The 16,145-nt window shown below is 46.2% G+C and overlaps 1 long non-coding RNA gene across 1 annotated transcript; it reads left to right on the forward strand.

Annotated features, from left to right (window-relative positions):
* The first annotated feature begins 5,927 nt into the window (after positions 1–5,927).
* LOC128776157 (uncharacterized) lies at positions 5,928–8,192 on the forward strand. The gene is made up of 2 exons (XR_008421162.1): positions 5,928–6,372; positions 7,395–8,192. It is a non-coding gene; the product is annotated as an uncharacterized LOC128776157 (long non-coding RNA).
* Positions 8,193–16,145: the final 7,953 nt, after the last annotated feature.

The following is a 16,145-nucleotide window of genomic DNA, read 5'->3' on the forward strand; positions in this document are numbered from 1 at the left end:
TGGCTCAGTCGGTTGAGTGGCCGACTTCGGCTCAGGTCATGATCTCACGGTCCGTGAGTTCGAGCCCCGCGTCGGGCTCTGTGCTGACAGCTCAGAGCCTGGAGCCTGTTTCAGATTCTGTGTCTCCCTCTCTCTGCCCCTCCCCCGTTCATGCTCTGTCTCTCTCTGTCTCAAAAATAAATAAACGTTAAAAAAAAAAATTAAAAAAAAAAAAAAAGAAATCGTGGAGCGGAGTGGTTAAGAGTATGAACCCTGGAATTTTACCTTTGACCTTTGACCACCATTCCCCCACCCTCACCCCCGCGTCTGACAACCATCCGTCTGTTCTGTTTCTATGAGTTCAGTTTTTTTAGATTCCACCCGCGAGATCATACAGTGTAATACTGTCTTTCGCTGTCTTATTTCACTTAGCATAATGCCCTCAAGTCGCAATCATGTTGTCCCAAGTGACAGGCTTTCCTTCTTTTGTACGGTTGAGTCATATTCCATTATGTTCCAATACTCCATTATATTGCATTTCCTTTACCCCATTCCCCTTCGCCAATGGACACTTAGGCTGTTGCGAATAATACTGCGATGAACATGGCGGGTGAGGATATCTCTTCCACGTCTGGAGTGGAGACTATAGTCAACAATACTGCACTGGACTTTTTAAAGCTGCTAAGTGAGTAGAGTTTTTAAAAAAATTTCATCCCCCCCCCCCCCCCACACACACAAATATAACTATGTGGGTGATGGGTGCTTGATAACCTTATTGCGATGATCATTTCACAAGACATATCAACCCATCACACCGGACACCTTCGACTTACACAGTGTTATACGTCAATTATACCACAATAAAGCTGAGGGGGAAAAAGGGGGTATGAACCTGGTGTTCGAATCCTGCCTGCCACTTCCAACAGGCTATGTGTAAAGGGACAGCCTGTTAAGTTCTGTGTCCCAGCTCCCTCGTGTGTAACGTGGGGGTAATGTTGTAACCCAAAGCATTATCGTGAAGACTCAGGAAGAGAGTGTGGAATAGTTCTCAGTAGTCTCTAAAGGTGTGGGGGGAAACAACTCGAAAACTCAGACCCTCTGAGTCCAAATCTCTTGCTCTGTAGACACGGAACTAACTGAAAGAAACACCCTTCTTCTACCCCCGTTTTATAGACGAGAAAACCAAGCCCAGGGAAATGGAAGGGTTTTTGGTTTCCATCTAGGAAATGAAATTCGGAGGATATAAAGTTTAGGAGATTAAAAACGTAAAGCACCCGGAAGCAAAACATGAAGGGACAAAAGAGCAGGGCCAGACCGAATAGAAGCTAGACAGAGCATCCACAAAAATGTGAAGGCTGAGAAGGTTACCAAAACAGTGAGCTCATTTCTGACGGATAACCGGAAAGAACAAGCCATGTTGTCAAAGACCTCGGAGGCCTGGCCCGGCAGCCTGCCAGCGTGCCCACAGCGGTCCCACCCTGAGCGCTGTCATGAAGCTCCATGTTCCCTTACCCCACTCAGCCACGTCTGGGGGGTGTTGCTGGTTGAGCGCCTCGAGAAGACTGGCTCTGAGCAACTTTCTTTCTAGTTGGCTCCCTGTGGGCCCCAGTTGGCCTCAGTTCCCCAGGGCCCAGTCACACCGCCCCTGCGCAGACTGACAAAGTCGGGGTGTTCACAAGGAGCTGTCTACAAAGAGAACACCTTTTCTGAAAGCTGGGGGCTGGGGAATCGGCATCGGTTGTACCACACTCTGGATCCTTCCAGAAATATCGCTTCTCTTCTCCAGGCATCCCTGTACCCCGTGACTTAGGTTTTACACACACACACACACACACACACACACACACACACACAGAGGCTATATAAGTCTGATGGTGGCAGAATAAGATAGATAATGCACAGGGACAGGAGAAGTCGCCGGGAGATGTGAGCGGGAAGGGCTCCGAGGTTTGTTAGCTCTCACCCCTTTGAACATGCGTCCTCCTCCTCGAAGCCAGGTCTATGTGTCTCTCACCTACACATCCCTGCCCCTCCCCCTCCCCCCCCCCCCCCCCCCAATGAATCGTGTGGCACAAGACAACTCACCCAGAGCCAGCCTGGGAAGATGAGGCCACCTGCTCAGTTTCTTCCCGTGTCTCCAAGTGTAGCTGACAGGCTGTCCGACCTCCTGTCGCCCTCTCCTGCAGGTGTCCTCTGAGTGGCCTCAGGTGGGGCCGCAGGCTCCAGAGGTTTGTGGGCAAAGTATGCAGCTGCTACCCGCAGGCCGTGGAGCCTGGCTCCAGCTAACCTTGGCAGGTCCCAAACCAGATTCTCCCAGCCAACCCTCACTGGGTATGACTTCATCTGACTCCAGAAAGGCAATTCACTAAATGGGCCATTCAATGTGATGGAATCTTTACGCTGTGCTGGAACGTTGCATATAGATAAATACAAGCAGCAGAGAAACAGCCTTTTCTGTAAAACCATAACCCGGCCGGCGTTCTGCAAAAATAATCCTTTACCCTACAGATGCCTGGAACACACGATATAGTCAGGACAGTGGGGTAGATTGGGAAGGGCAATAATCTCTTGAAGAAAAATAGGGGAGGTCTGTTTTATCGTTTCTCGTTTAAAAATGAAGTTATGTTACATGCAACAAAATGTACCCTTTTTAGAGTGCAGTTTTATGAGCTTTGACTAACGCGTGAGGACAGGGGACCACCTCCCCAATTAAAACACGTAACAGTTCCATAGCCCCCCAGAAGTTCCCTGGGGCCCCTGTCATGGGTTGAATTGTGTCCCTGTAACATTCATATGGTGTTCTCCTAACTCCCAGCACGTCAGACTGTGACCTTATTTGGAAACTGGGTCTTTACAGAGGTCATCAAGTTCAAAAGAGGTCATTAGAATGGGCCCTAATCCAATATGACTGGCGTCCTTACAAAAAGGAGAAATTTAGAGACAACCCCCCTCCCGCTCCCCCATCCCCGAGAATGTCATGTAAACAATGGAGATAGCCATCCTCAAGTCAAAGAGGGAGAGGCCTGGAACAGGTCTTTCTCTCCCAGCCCACAGAAGGAACAACTCTGACAATACTTTGATAGCAGACTTCAGGCCTCCAGACCCGCAAGACGGGGAATCATGTAGTACATAGCTTTTTGAGCCTAGATTTCTTCATTCGGCACAATGTTGTTGGGATTCACCCACGTTCTATTTTCTTTTTTCATTCCTTTTCATTGCTGAGGAATATTCCATTTTGTGGACGTACCACAGTTTATTTATCCATGCACCAGTGGAAAGATATTTAGGTTATTTCCACGTTTCGGTTATTGCGACTAAAGCCTCCATAAATGTTCACGTTTGCACTTTTATTTTTGCATGTGAACATTGAGTTTTCATTTCTCCTGGATGAATGCCTAGGTGTGGAATTTCTCGGTCAGATGATCAATGTATGTTTAAATTTTTTTCAAATATATTTTTAGTGTTTATTTATTTTTGAGAGACAGAGAGTACAAGCCGGGGAGGGGCAGTGAGAGAGGGAGACACAGAATCTGAAGCCGTCTCTAGGCTCTAAGGTGTCAGCACAGAGCCGGACACGGGTCTCGAACTCACAAACTGTGAGATCGTGACCTGAGACGAAGTCGGACGCTCACCCGACTGAGCCATCCAGGTGTCCCTATTTTTGCCGTTTTTCAATCGGGTTGTTTCTTATCACTGAGTTTGAAAGGGTAAAACTCCTTTATCAAATAGTGTGTTTCGCAAATATTGTCTAACAGACTATGGCTTGTCTTTCTATTTTCTTAACAGTATCTTTTGAAGGGTAGAAGTTTTTAATTTTGAGCTAGTCCAATTTTTTTTTTTTTTTGATGGATCATGCTTTTGGTGTCATATCTACGAAATCTTTGCCTAAACCAAGATCATAAAGGTTTTCAGAACCCTTGCTTTTCATCCTGACAGAGCAGCTGATTCTGACCCTGGACAAGTCATTTCGTTCCTCAGCCTTAGTTTACCCCCCTTCCGTGAAACGTGGAGATTGAAGTGATATGTGTTTTTCAAACTTTCTGAAAGCAAGGGAGCTGAGACTCGGCCTGGGATCCCAGCGTATAGAATGGACACAAGCATTCCCAGGGTCCTGCACTTCTGGAGTCTCTCGAGCAGTCTTCCCAGCCTTTCGCGTGTTCACCAGTCACTTGAGGACTTTGTGCAAACGCGTGTTCTGATTTGTAGGTCTGGGTTGCGGCTGAGGTTCTTCACTCGCTCGAGGGCCAGGGGACGTGCACTGCTGGTCCAGGGACCTCGCTTTGAGTAGCAAAGCTCCAAGGTCCGCTCAAGGACAAAATGTGAAGTCCAGCTTCGTCAACATCACGCTTAGGATTTCTACAGCGTGTTTCTTCCAAGGAAAGCCAAGTTCTTCCATATCGGTAATTCTCTTTCCCTCCTTTCTCTCTGTCCCATGATTCCCCACAATTAACTGATGGGTACACCACGGCCCAGGTGAGAGCCAAGCTCACTAGAATGTGGCAGAATCAGAGAAGAATGTTGCCAACAGCCGGGGGCTGGCAGCCCTGGAGACGATACGATGAAGTCTGCTTTATACTTAGAACTTGCTCTGTTGCATCAGAAACTCAGGCTGGCTTCGGAGAGAGGCAGACATTCCTTGGCTCACGCAACTGGAGAGTCTGGGGTTGTGCGGCTGCACGGCTGCAGGTGGAGTCAGAGCCAGCAAAAGCAGGGGGGCTGTCTGAGAGTTTTAGTTCTGTGCTCCTCCGAATTGCGTTCACTCGCGGGCAGGTGCTCGTGTGCCATCGTGAGACCGCGAGCTGGTCTAGGCTTCCATTCTGTCCGCTTAGCGCCAGCAGCAGAAACACCACTCCCCTTCTCCAACAGGTTCAGGAAAAGCCCCACACTGGAGGTGTGTTGGCTTAGCACAGGCCACACGCCTGCCTGTCCGTGTAACAATGACTGTAGCCGGTGGGACCTCGGGGTGCAGTGATGTGGCCGACCGGGCCTGAATGATGCTTACAGCATGGGGGTGATGTCAGCTTCCCCTGAGCCACGTGAACTTGAAAGATGGAAGGAACGGCCCCCAAAGGAAAGGGGAATGTCGTTTTTGCTGGATGGGCACACAACAGCGTCCACTGCAGTCGTTATGAATTCATATGCACGGAAGTCTATGGTTTTGTTTTGTTTTGTTTAATATGTGTTTTAAGGGGGAAGAGGAAACAAGAATGCGTAACTCTGGCCCCTCGGGAAACACTCTCATTGTGCCTTTTGGTGCCATAACTCCTCGGTAGCATCCAGCCCGCTCCCACTTGTTGGACTCCCTTCCCCCATTTTTGGTGCAGCACCCCCACCTCTAACACCCAAGATTTTCATGCTACCTTTCTCCGTCTGATAAGAATGTATATTCCTACCCCCACCCCAGAGTTATTTGGACTGAAAATGAGAATTGCAACAGAGGGTAATGCTTGACACAAAGTGTGCACTAAAGACAGAATTTCAGGCATTGGGGGATTTTATTCCCCCCCCCTCCCCGGAGAGGAGGATCTTCTAGGTCTTGCCAAATTATCCAACTGGTTTTGCTGACCCACAAGGTTGGCCAAGGACACAGCCTTCTAGCCCTAGAGCAATCCCCTCTGTCTGAAGGTGCCAGTGGAAACAGGTGGAGTCACAGCTGGGCTGATTAAAGGTGATGTCAGGACTGTCTTGGGAGGAACCTCCAAATAGGAGTGCAGGTGGCAAGCCTTGCCTAATTGTCAACGTGACAAGGCTGTAAACCGAGACCTCAGGAGGGGAACATTGTTGCTTCGTCTCTGGCAGACAGAAGAGACTGGTTGGGGCTTGATAGCCATCAACTTGAGCCTTTCAGGTGTTTAGAACACCCCCCTCCAACTGTCAGCCTGCAAAATGGGCCCACGTGACTCTTCAACAGGAGGAGGATGGCTCTGGCTGCAAAAGAACCGGTTCCGGCCAGTGATGGGAACGGTTCCTGGGTGGGATCCGGCTGCTGTTCTGTAACGTCAGGTTACAGCGACAGGGTATTTTGTCCAACGGCATGGATTTCATCTTCAGTACCAGTACCCCCATGTCAACAGTGAAGGTCAACAGACTGCCTTATAAAATGAGAAAACATGCGCCCAGTGTCCCAGCCTCCCCCCTCCCGAGGGTGTGAGCTATGAGACCACACTTGGCTTCCCCAGGCGCCTCTCCCTCCCGCGCCCAGCGCACACAATGACCCCCTTATGCGCTGCCCGCCAGCCTGCCTGGGAAGGACACTTGGTGTGCGCAGAGTTTGACTACAGTACTACTGTACGTGGTAATAATTAACTCGAAATGGCATTTACGACGCTGAGATGTGATGTGTGCTGCTTTCCCTCATCCCTCCAGCAAACAGGACGTACTGACTCTGAACAGGTAGGACGAGTTACTGCCAGGCCCTCAAAGACACAGTGTTCTGCTGTGGAATTAGCCGAGCATAATGGGCCCATTGAATCTGGCGGCAGGCACTTTCCTCTCTCGGCCGCCCAGATAGATCCAGGAGCTGGGCCTAGACCCCAGGGAATGGCTGGTGGGTAGGATTGGGTTTCTAAATGGGCTTTGTTCACTCCCTGCAAGAGAAAACTCCAAAGCCGAGCACAAAACTGGGAACTGGGCAGAAAGCTTCAGAGTCCCTCAGTAGAAGTCGGGGGCTGAACAATCCCTCTGAGCGGCTTCACATTTAAAACAAGCCTTTCTCCCCTTGGGGCTTTTCGTGTAATGATTTACGGTAAGGGATTAGGGCCGGAGTTCAGCTTTCAGGGTAGCTGGGGCTGAGGTGGAGAAAAGGCACAGAGCATTTAGGTAGTTTACTCAAAACACACAGCCAGCTTGGGCTGGAACAGGAAGCAAGACAGGTCTCCCAACTTTTGTGTGTTGGCCTCAAAGGAGCAACTACGTTTGCTCAGGTCAGTCGGTTCCAGGCGAGGCTCCTCATGTTAGGAGTCCAAGTGTCACTCCTACCTTGCGCTCGACTGCTTACCGGGTAGAAGAGAAGCAGCAGTGGGTGTGGCAGACAGAGTCTGAGAAAGCAGGTTCCAGTCCCGGCTCCGGGACCCACGGCTGTGTGATGGTGGGTGGAGCCCTTCACGTCTTTGGACCTTGGTTTCCTCATCTGTAAAGAGAGAAAGCCGGGACAGGTGACCTCCAGAGTGGCTCATACACCATTGTTCAGCAGGTGGAACCCTGCCATGAGCAACTGCTCTCCCTCCACCAGGAGCATCCGGGAAAACTTGGGCTGGGGGTGCCGTGGTTGGAAGATTCCAGGAGAGAAAAGGAAGTCCTGAAGAGCACACCAGTAATTTGGAGCTTTTACCTTCCTTCCAGTGACCCATACGAGCCCTCCTGAAAATAATAAACTGCTGATTAGGATCTTAGAGTCCATTTTCTTTCATTTTCAGGCCTTCGGTCTTCAGATGTAGTGACTTGGCCAAGGTCACAGAGAAAATGGGTAACAGATCTCCTGCTTCTCATCTGCAGCTTTTTCTATGTGCTCAGCAGCTAGTGACTAGACCATCCCTCAGCAGGCAGCAGCAACAGCCAGAAATCTAGATTCCTGAGGACGTGACACCAGTGATTGAGCTCAGACCCTGTGCTATGCCCATTATCTACATCAGCTCGTTTTTTTTTTAATTTAAAAGCTAATGATACTATCAGCGATAGCCAAATTATGGAAAGAGCCCAAATGCACATCAACTGATGAATGGATAAAGAAGATGTGGTATAGATATACAATGGAATATTACTCGGCGATCAAGAACAATGAAATCTTGCCATTTGCAACTACGTGGATGGAACTAGAGTGTGTTATGCTAAGCAAAATAAGTCATTCAAAGAAAGACAAATATCATACGATTTCACTCATGATTGGAATTTAAGAAACAAAACAGATGAACATAGGGGAAGGGAAGCAAAAAGAAGATCAAAACAGAGAGAGAGACAAACCATAAGAGACTCTTAAATATAGAGCACAAATTGAGGGTTGCTGGAGGGGGGTTGGCTGGGGCGGATGGGCTAAATGGGTGATGGGCATTAAGGAGGCCCTTGTGGGGATGAGCACTGGGTGTTCTATGTAAGTGATGAATCACTAAATTCTATTCCTGAAATCATTATTACACTATATGGTAACTAACTTGGATTTTAATTTTTAAAAATAAAAATAAAAAGCTACTGATAGGTTGGGGTGCCCGTGTGGCTGAGTAGGTTGAGCGTCCGACTCTTGATTTCAGCTCTAGTCACAATCCCAGCTTGTGTCAGGCTCCGGGTTGAGTGTGGAGCCTGCTTAAGATTCTCTCTCTCTCCCCACCCCCCTTGCCCCGTCACTGCTCATGCTCTATCTCAAGAATTAAAAAAAAAAAAAAGGCTAATGACAGATATCCCTGAAACTAATATAATGTTATCTGTCAATTATATCTCAATTTCAAAAAGACAACCCATGATACATGTGCTTTTATCAGTTTTACATAAAGATGTGGAAAGCCAAGCTTACAGGATGATTTGCCTGAAGTCACAAGGTTTAAAATTGGAACTCAAGCACTCTGGCATCAGAATCTGTTCACTGGACCACTGCACCACATGGCCTTGCTAGGGGTGGGGGAAGGATGTGGGGCTATGGGCTCTTATTCAGAGTTAGGACAGTATTTCATAATGATGGATTTCATAAAATGACTTCAGCACCCTGATTAGAGAACTGATTGGAGAACAGGGGACCCCTCACATGGGCCGTGGTCTTTCCTTGATTCACTGGCGCAGGCCCTGGAGACAGAGCCCCCGTTGTCCTTTTTTCAGCCCCCTAAGAAAGGGTTTCTTCTCCCTCTGCTGTGCTTCTAAGGATGCTAACACCCTGGGCCCAGCCAGGGCGTGGGTGATCCCATGCAGAGCGAGAATTTGTACAGAATCCTCCAAAGAGGAAGAAAGCAGTGTGGTCACTCTCTGGCTCCTGCTGCTAAAGCAGACAGGACATTAGGCTCAAGATCCTAAGAACTCTTGCCCAGTAATAGACCTGGTTTCTGTGTCTTTGTGTGACAGTTGGGTGGGGAGAGGGGGGTGGATAGAAAAACTGGAGTAATCACTTTCCAAAATGACCAGAGCAATTTGAAATGCTTTTCTTCGCCTCTTACTGAAGAGACTCATTCCTGACATAACCCTCAAAGCTGGAAATGGGGAGGGATAGTCCAAGTCCGGCCCCAGGAGTGTCAGCCACTGGCCTTCTCTCCCACAGCCCTAGGTGGGGGCAGAGAAAGAGAACGAGGTGCTCGATGTGTCGCCAGATGCCTCCTTCACTCTGGCGTATCTTGACCTCAGGCCATAGGATGTCCCTCCTGATGACATTTGATTCTAGAAACAATGTTTGGCTTTGTCAAACCAGAACTAGCTGACAGCAAAGATGACCAGGGTTCCCAGAGGCAAAGTTCACAGGACACGGCCTAGGAGGGTTTTGATATGCTTTCAATAGTTGGGATCCTCGCCAAACACCGCAGCCGAAATGGCCCTTCTTTGGGGAAGCCTTTCCACGATCTCCAGTCAAGCTGTGTTCCCTGTGATTTCTTCCCAGTAATAGTTCTTACAATAGCTATGAAGTAGTTCCTAGCACAATTCTTTGTTTATTATCAGCCACCTCTCCCAGCCTGTCGGCTCCACAGAGGATACTGGGTGTCTGTGTCTGATTCATCGACACCTAGTAGGGTACTGGCACACAGTAGGCATTCAAGAAATACTTGTTGAAGGAGGAGCTCTGTAGAGAACATTACATCCAAAAAATGATACGAAAATGTTACAGGTAGAAATGATCTTACGTGTTTACTTCAACCCTGGAAATTGAGGCCAGGCGTGTAAAAGCGATTCATTCAAAGTCACCTGGCTGGGTAATAAGAGGGCTGGAACTACAGACCAAGACCGTCTGCTTCAATCTGCTCATCCAGGGGGTTTTCTTCCCTTCCCCGTGTCCCCACACTGGTCTCTATCACATTATTCCATTTTGGTACTTTTCACGGCATATTTCGCTCTCTGAAATCACCTTTGTCACTTATTTGTTTTCTTGGATAGTATCTGCCAAGCCATACCCTAATGTAAGCCCCACTCAAGTGGGAACTTTGTCTTGTACATCCCTGTGTGTCCAGCACCTAAATCAGCACCCACGTGCATTTAGTGAATTTGCTGAAGGAGTTAGTGTTCGCAACTACTTCTATTTAATTGGAGGTACTACTGTGGATTTGTTTTCGAAGGCAGTGGAAAAGAGTTAACTCCTATAAAGTCCAAAATGTTTGCTTGGAAAAGGAAGGTACTGGATAGGTCAAACATTCCCACAACTGGCCAGCAGTAGAATTATCAGGAGAGTTGGTTAAAAAAAAAAAAAAAAAAGTTGGTAAAAATAGAGCTTCCTGAGATCCGCCCAGCCCCCTGCGAATCAGACATCCAGGCTGAGTCAGGAAGCTGCTGGCTACTGACAGGGAGTGGACCCATCTGGAAAACCACTGGGTGATAGGATCCAGGGCCAAGTACATGTTCTTAGCTTTGACTTTATATCTGCACTTCTGGGAAATAATCCTAACCACAGAGAAGACTTCGTGTACAAAGATATTTATCTCACCTTATTTAGAACATTGAAAATATGAAACAACGTAAATAACCCAAAGTAGGGGAAATGATTGGGGAACCCAACGTATAGCCACTTGATGGACATTAAAATTCATTCTTTTTGGGGCGCCTGGGTGGCTCAGTTGGTTGAGCGTCCGACTTCGGCTCAGGTCATGATCTCGCGGTCTGTGAGTTCGAGCCCCGTGTCGGGCTCTGGGCTGACAGCTCGGAGCCTGGAGCCTGCTTCATATTCTGGGTCTCCCTCTCTCTCTCTCTCTGCCCTCTCCCCCTCATGCTGTTTCTCTCTGTCTCTCAAAAATAAACACTAAAAAAAATTTTTTTAAAAATTCATACTTTTGACCATGTTTCTACATGAAAAGTATTTTTTTTGCCTTTGCTATAGTATGAATGTTTGTGTGTGTTGCTTTCCAACCCCAGGGGTTTCCTGGGTGAAATTTGAAACTGGCTCCTGTACACAAAGGGCAGGGAGAGACCAAAGAAAGAGGCAGACCACTCCAAATTGATAGGTGGCAGGTTTCATATGCAAGGGAACTTACATATAAGACTTGGCTTGAGTGGCTACAAGATGAGTAGATCTCTGCCCCTTCCTGCCAGAATCCTAACATTTTATGTAGAGGCCATAATGGGATTCAGTCTTGCACAGAGTTCAGATAGGCTCAATAACATATTACTATCAAGGCTGTGGCCTTGAAACAGCTCCTAGTGTGGGAATATTGTACAGAACATACATTCCAGGTACAGGGAACGGGGTAAGAGGCTTCTGCTCAGATCCAGCTCACGGGTCTACCTGTGGTCACCTCCTCTCCATGACTCATCCGAGAGTATCTCCGCTCCAGATTCATAGGTTGAAATCCTAACCCCAATGTGATAGTTATCAGGAGGTGGCGCCTTGGGGAGGTGCTTCGGTCATGAGGGGGGAGCCCTCGTGAATGGGATTTGTGCTTTTATAGAAGAGACCCCAGAGAACTAGCTCTCGCCTTCGGCCATGGGAGGATACAATGAGAAGTCGGCAGTCCACAACCCAAAAGAGGGTTCACAAGAACCCAACTGTGCTGGTGCCCTGCTCTTGCACGTCCAGCCTTCAGAACTGTGGGCAATAAATTTCTGTTGTTTAGAAACCAGCCTGTCTGTTGTGTTTTGTTATAGCAACCCGAATAGACTGAGACAGCCTCCATGCAAGAGTGTAAAATTGTTTGTTATGATAGTGGTTAAATGCACGACATATACTGGAAGCTGATCACACAGGTTCGAATTCCAGCTCCAACTAGGTGTGATTATGGGCAAGCTACTAACCTTGTGTTACTGTTTCCTCATTTTAAAAGGGAGATAATAACCGCACACGTATTAGACCCTCAAGAAATATTATATATATATGAGGGGGAGTACTAGATGAAATTATATTAAAATGCCCCAGCAAGCTCTGCTGAGCTTCTTGGATATGGTTGTTTTTTCTTTTCTCTTCTCCCTCTTCTGTCAGGTGGTTCTAGTATCTCTACAACTTATCGAACATAATGACAAATTTCCAATGCGATGCAAAAGCAAGCATTTTCACCGAGGGATATGGGGAGCCATGGCCAGCTTTGGGGTAGAGGGTGGGGGTGGAAAGAAGGCAAATGCATCCAGGAATCTTTTCAAATGTAACATCTTTTCCAATATAAAATATGAGTTAATAAAGATCGTAGCAATTTCTTATACAACACCTATTTGCCCGGGCTTGTCCAGCCGCTCTGCGGCCAAGCTGCATTTAGAACCTGGGCTGTCTAACTCCAGAGCGGATGATCGCCACTATGAACCACACTGTTTCTTCAAAACGGAAGAATTTACAAAAAAGAAGATGTATTCACATCTCCTGTTCTCTCTCCTCATTATGTCAATCCAACTGGGTGGGTTTCAGCTATTCACGTATTCGTTCCATGGATACTTCCTGAGGGTCTGCTTGCAGGGAAAAAGCTCTTCCTGGTGCCTAGGCAGCTTTGCACGGATCCACATAGGCCATGCAGGTACGTGTTCCAGTGCAGCTTATCTGGGTCTTGACAGAATGCCTTGAGGACAGAATGTTCTACAGGAATGCAAGAGCACAGGAGGCTTTCAAAGAGCTGCTCTGAGGCCATCTCCCCTCACCTTTCTATCCCCTATGGGAGGCTATCGCGAGATCATTTCTTATCGCCTCCTGGGTTCTGATGACATGTAGGGCTTCCAGCCATACCCTCCACAGAATAGAGCTGCAGAATATAAAACCACTTGGCTGCCGTCTAGAATCGGGTCCTCAGCAACAGGGCATCCCATAACTCATATTCTATCTATCCATCCTCTTTGGCCTATGGGGACAAGGATCATGGGGAGCTGGCCCCTTTGGCTTATTCTCCTTCGCACTTTGTAAGTAATAAGCTGTGTGAATCTAGAAGTGGCTCAGTGTACCTTAACCAGTCAAGTGACTCAGGTCTTGACCTCAGCCTTACCTTATTGCATAAGACGCACCAGTGAGTAAAGCTCTCATGGAGCTTCCATTCGGGGGGTGGGGGGAGGCTGGGACCCCAGACCATAACACTGGGCACAGTAAATAGGTGAAGCCTATCTTATAATAGAAGGTGATATGGGTTGTGGAGAACAGTAAAAGTAAAGGGTTGAGCTAGGGAGGCAGACGGCTGCATGAAATTGGTGACAAAATACTCCTCATGGAGAACAGGAGATCTGAGCAAAGACTTGACGTGGTTGAGGGGATTAGAACCTCCAGAGGGATGTTCTAGCAGAGAGAAGAGCTCGAGCGACATGCCTGGAATGTTCAATAAAAGGCAAGGGGATGATGCTGGTTGGAGCGTTGTGAGGAAAGGCAGGCATCTAGGAGCAAGATGGAACCGAGGAACAATTAAAGAGGCAGCCATGGGCCAGGTCCCATACAGCCTTGTGAACTGTTTTCAGATTGGCTTTTCGCCGACGGATATGGGGAACCATGACGGAGTTTGTGTTTCTAAACACAAATACACTTTTATTTTAAAATAAAAGACACAGCATCCCACACAAAACAAATATATGCCTTTTTTTTTTCAAATTATGAGGCCTTTACTCTTTTAACCTCCTTCCAAGTCAAGAAGGACATTTGCCAGTCTCCTCAGAAGCCCTTCCATGGATTCTGTCCCAATCGGCGTTTCTTGCCTCTGCCTGAATGTAACCGCTCTCCTGACTTTTCTGTTGATTACTTTGCCAGGTTTCTCTATGTTTGCATCTCGTCCCTGATCGCGAGAGTTTAATCCTAATGTTTCTCATAAGTCACTTTTAGTCTGAGGGTTCTCCTCATCCCTTTCTTTCTTTTCTAGTTTATGTGTTGAAGCACTGGGTCCATTTGTCATTATTATTTTTTAAGTAAACTTTACTCCCAACTTGGGGCTTGAACTCACAACCCCAAGATTGAGAGTTGTGTGCTCTACTGACTGAGCCAGCCAGGTGCCTCCCGAAGTACTTGGTCAATTTGACCTATAGTTTTTCCCCTGCTGGATTCTGGTAATCATTGCATGGCTTTGAGCAGAGGAGGGTCATGATCTGACCTAGATTTAAAAGGATCATACTGCCAATTGCGTTGAGATTGTAGGAGGACAAGGATAAAGAAAAGAAATCTCTTAGGGGCTACTTCAGAAGTGCCTGAGAGACAATGTGGCTTAGACCAGGCAGGAGATGTGGAAGAGACAAGAGGTAGTTGGATTCAGGTTGTATTTTGAAGGTACATGATCCTACAGGATTTCCTTATATGCTGGACTTGGACTGTGAAAGAAAGAAAGAAAGGAGTCAAAAATGATTTTTTAAACTACTTTATTGAGATATAATTCACACACTATTAGTATAACTTACCCATTTAGGGTATAGTGGTTTTTAGTATATTTAAAGAGCTGTGTAACCATCACTGCAATCTAACTTTAGAACATTTCCATCAAAAGAAACCCCATACCCATTAGTAGTCAGCCCCATGTCTACCCTGGAAATCCTTCCCCTTCCAGACCCTGGCAACCACTACTCTATTTTATGCCTCTATAGTTTGCTTTTTCTGGATATTTCATATAAATAGAATCATACAAAATGTAGTCTTTTGTGACCGTCTCCTTCACTTTAACATGACATTTTCAAGGTTCATCTAAGTTGTAGCATACCTCAGTACTTGATTCCTTTTTATTGTTGAACCATATTCCAGTATATGGATATACCATATTTTGTTTATCCATTCATCGGCTGATGGACATTTGGGTTGTTTCCACTTTGGGCTATGAAAAAAATGCTGATAGGAGCATTTGTGTGCAAGTTTTTGTTTGGACATATGTTTTCAATTCTCTTGGGTATGCACCTACAAGTATCATATGGTAGCCACATGGTAACTCTATGTTTAACCTATTGAGGAACTGCCAAACTCTTTCCCACAGTGGCTGCATCACTTTACATTCCCATCAGCAGTGTATGTGGACTCCAATATCTCTACATTCCCTCCAACATCAATTACTATTAGTCTCTTTGATTAGGGCTATCCTAGTGGAGGTGCAAGGCATCTCATTGCAGTTTGGATTTCAACTTCCCTAGTGATTAATGATATTGAGCATCTCTTCAGGTGTTTATTGGCCATTTGCATGTCTTCTTTAGAGAAATGTCTATTCAAATCCTTAGTCCATTTCTTAACTGGGTTGTCTTTTTACTGCTGAGCTGTAGGAGTTCTTTATATATTCAGATACATGTCCCTCATCAGTTGTATATTTTATAAATATTTTCTCTTCTTCCGTGGATTGTCTTTTCAGTTTCTTGGCAGTGTCCTGTGCAGCACAAAAGTTTTAGTTGTGATGAAATCCAATTTATCTATTTTGTTGTTGCTGTTGCTTGTACTTTTTGGTGTCACTTCTAAGAAACTATCATGTAACCCAAGTTCATGAAGATTTACTCTTCTATTTAAGAGTTTTATACTTTTCAAGGTCTATAGTTTAGGCTTTTTATATTTAGGTCTATGATCCACTTTGAATTGACTTTTGTGTAAAGTAAAAGGTAAGGATCCATTTGGACTAATGATTTTTCAATTTTTGGCAAGTGGATATCTAGTTGTTCCAGGACTACTTGTTGAAAAGACTATTCTTTCTTAATTGAATTGCCTTCGCCCTTGTTGAAAATCAACTGACCATAAATGTGAAGTTCTATTTCTGGACCCTCAATTCTATTCCATTGGTTTATGTGTCTATCCTTATGCCATTACCACATGGGCTTGATTACTGTAGTTTCCAGTAAGCTTGAAAATTTGTCAGTGTGCATTCTTTTTCAAGATTGTCCTGGCTATTCTGGATCTCCTCTTTCATTCTTGACTTGAATAATTTGAGTCTTTTCTCATCTTTCTTGATCATTGTAGATAGAGGTATGTCAATTTTGTTCACCTTTGCAATCAAACAATTTTTGAGTTTGTTGATTTTCTCTATGTTGGATAAAATGGAAAAATTCCTCAAAAGATACAAACTACCATAGATTACTAAAGAAAAAACACACAATCAGGGCACCTGGGTGGCTCAGTAGATTAAGCATCCTACTTTGGCTCAGGA

The sequence above is a fragment of the Panthera pardus genome, unplaced genomic scaffold (genome assembly GCF_024362965.1).
Source record: "Panthera pardus isolate Hobbes unplaced genomic scaffold, ASM2436296v1 HiC_scaffold_12, whole genome shotgun sequence".
Taxonomy (NCBI): Eukaryota; Metazoa; Chordata; class Mammalia; order Carnivora; family Felidae; genus Panthera; species Panthera pardus.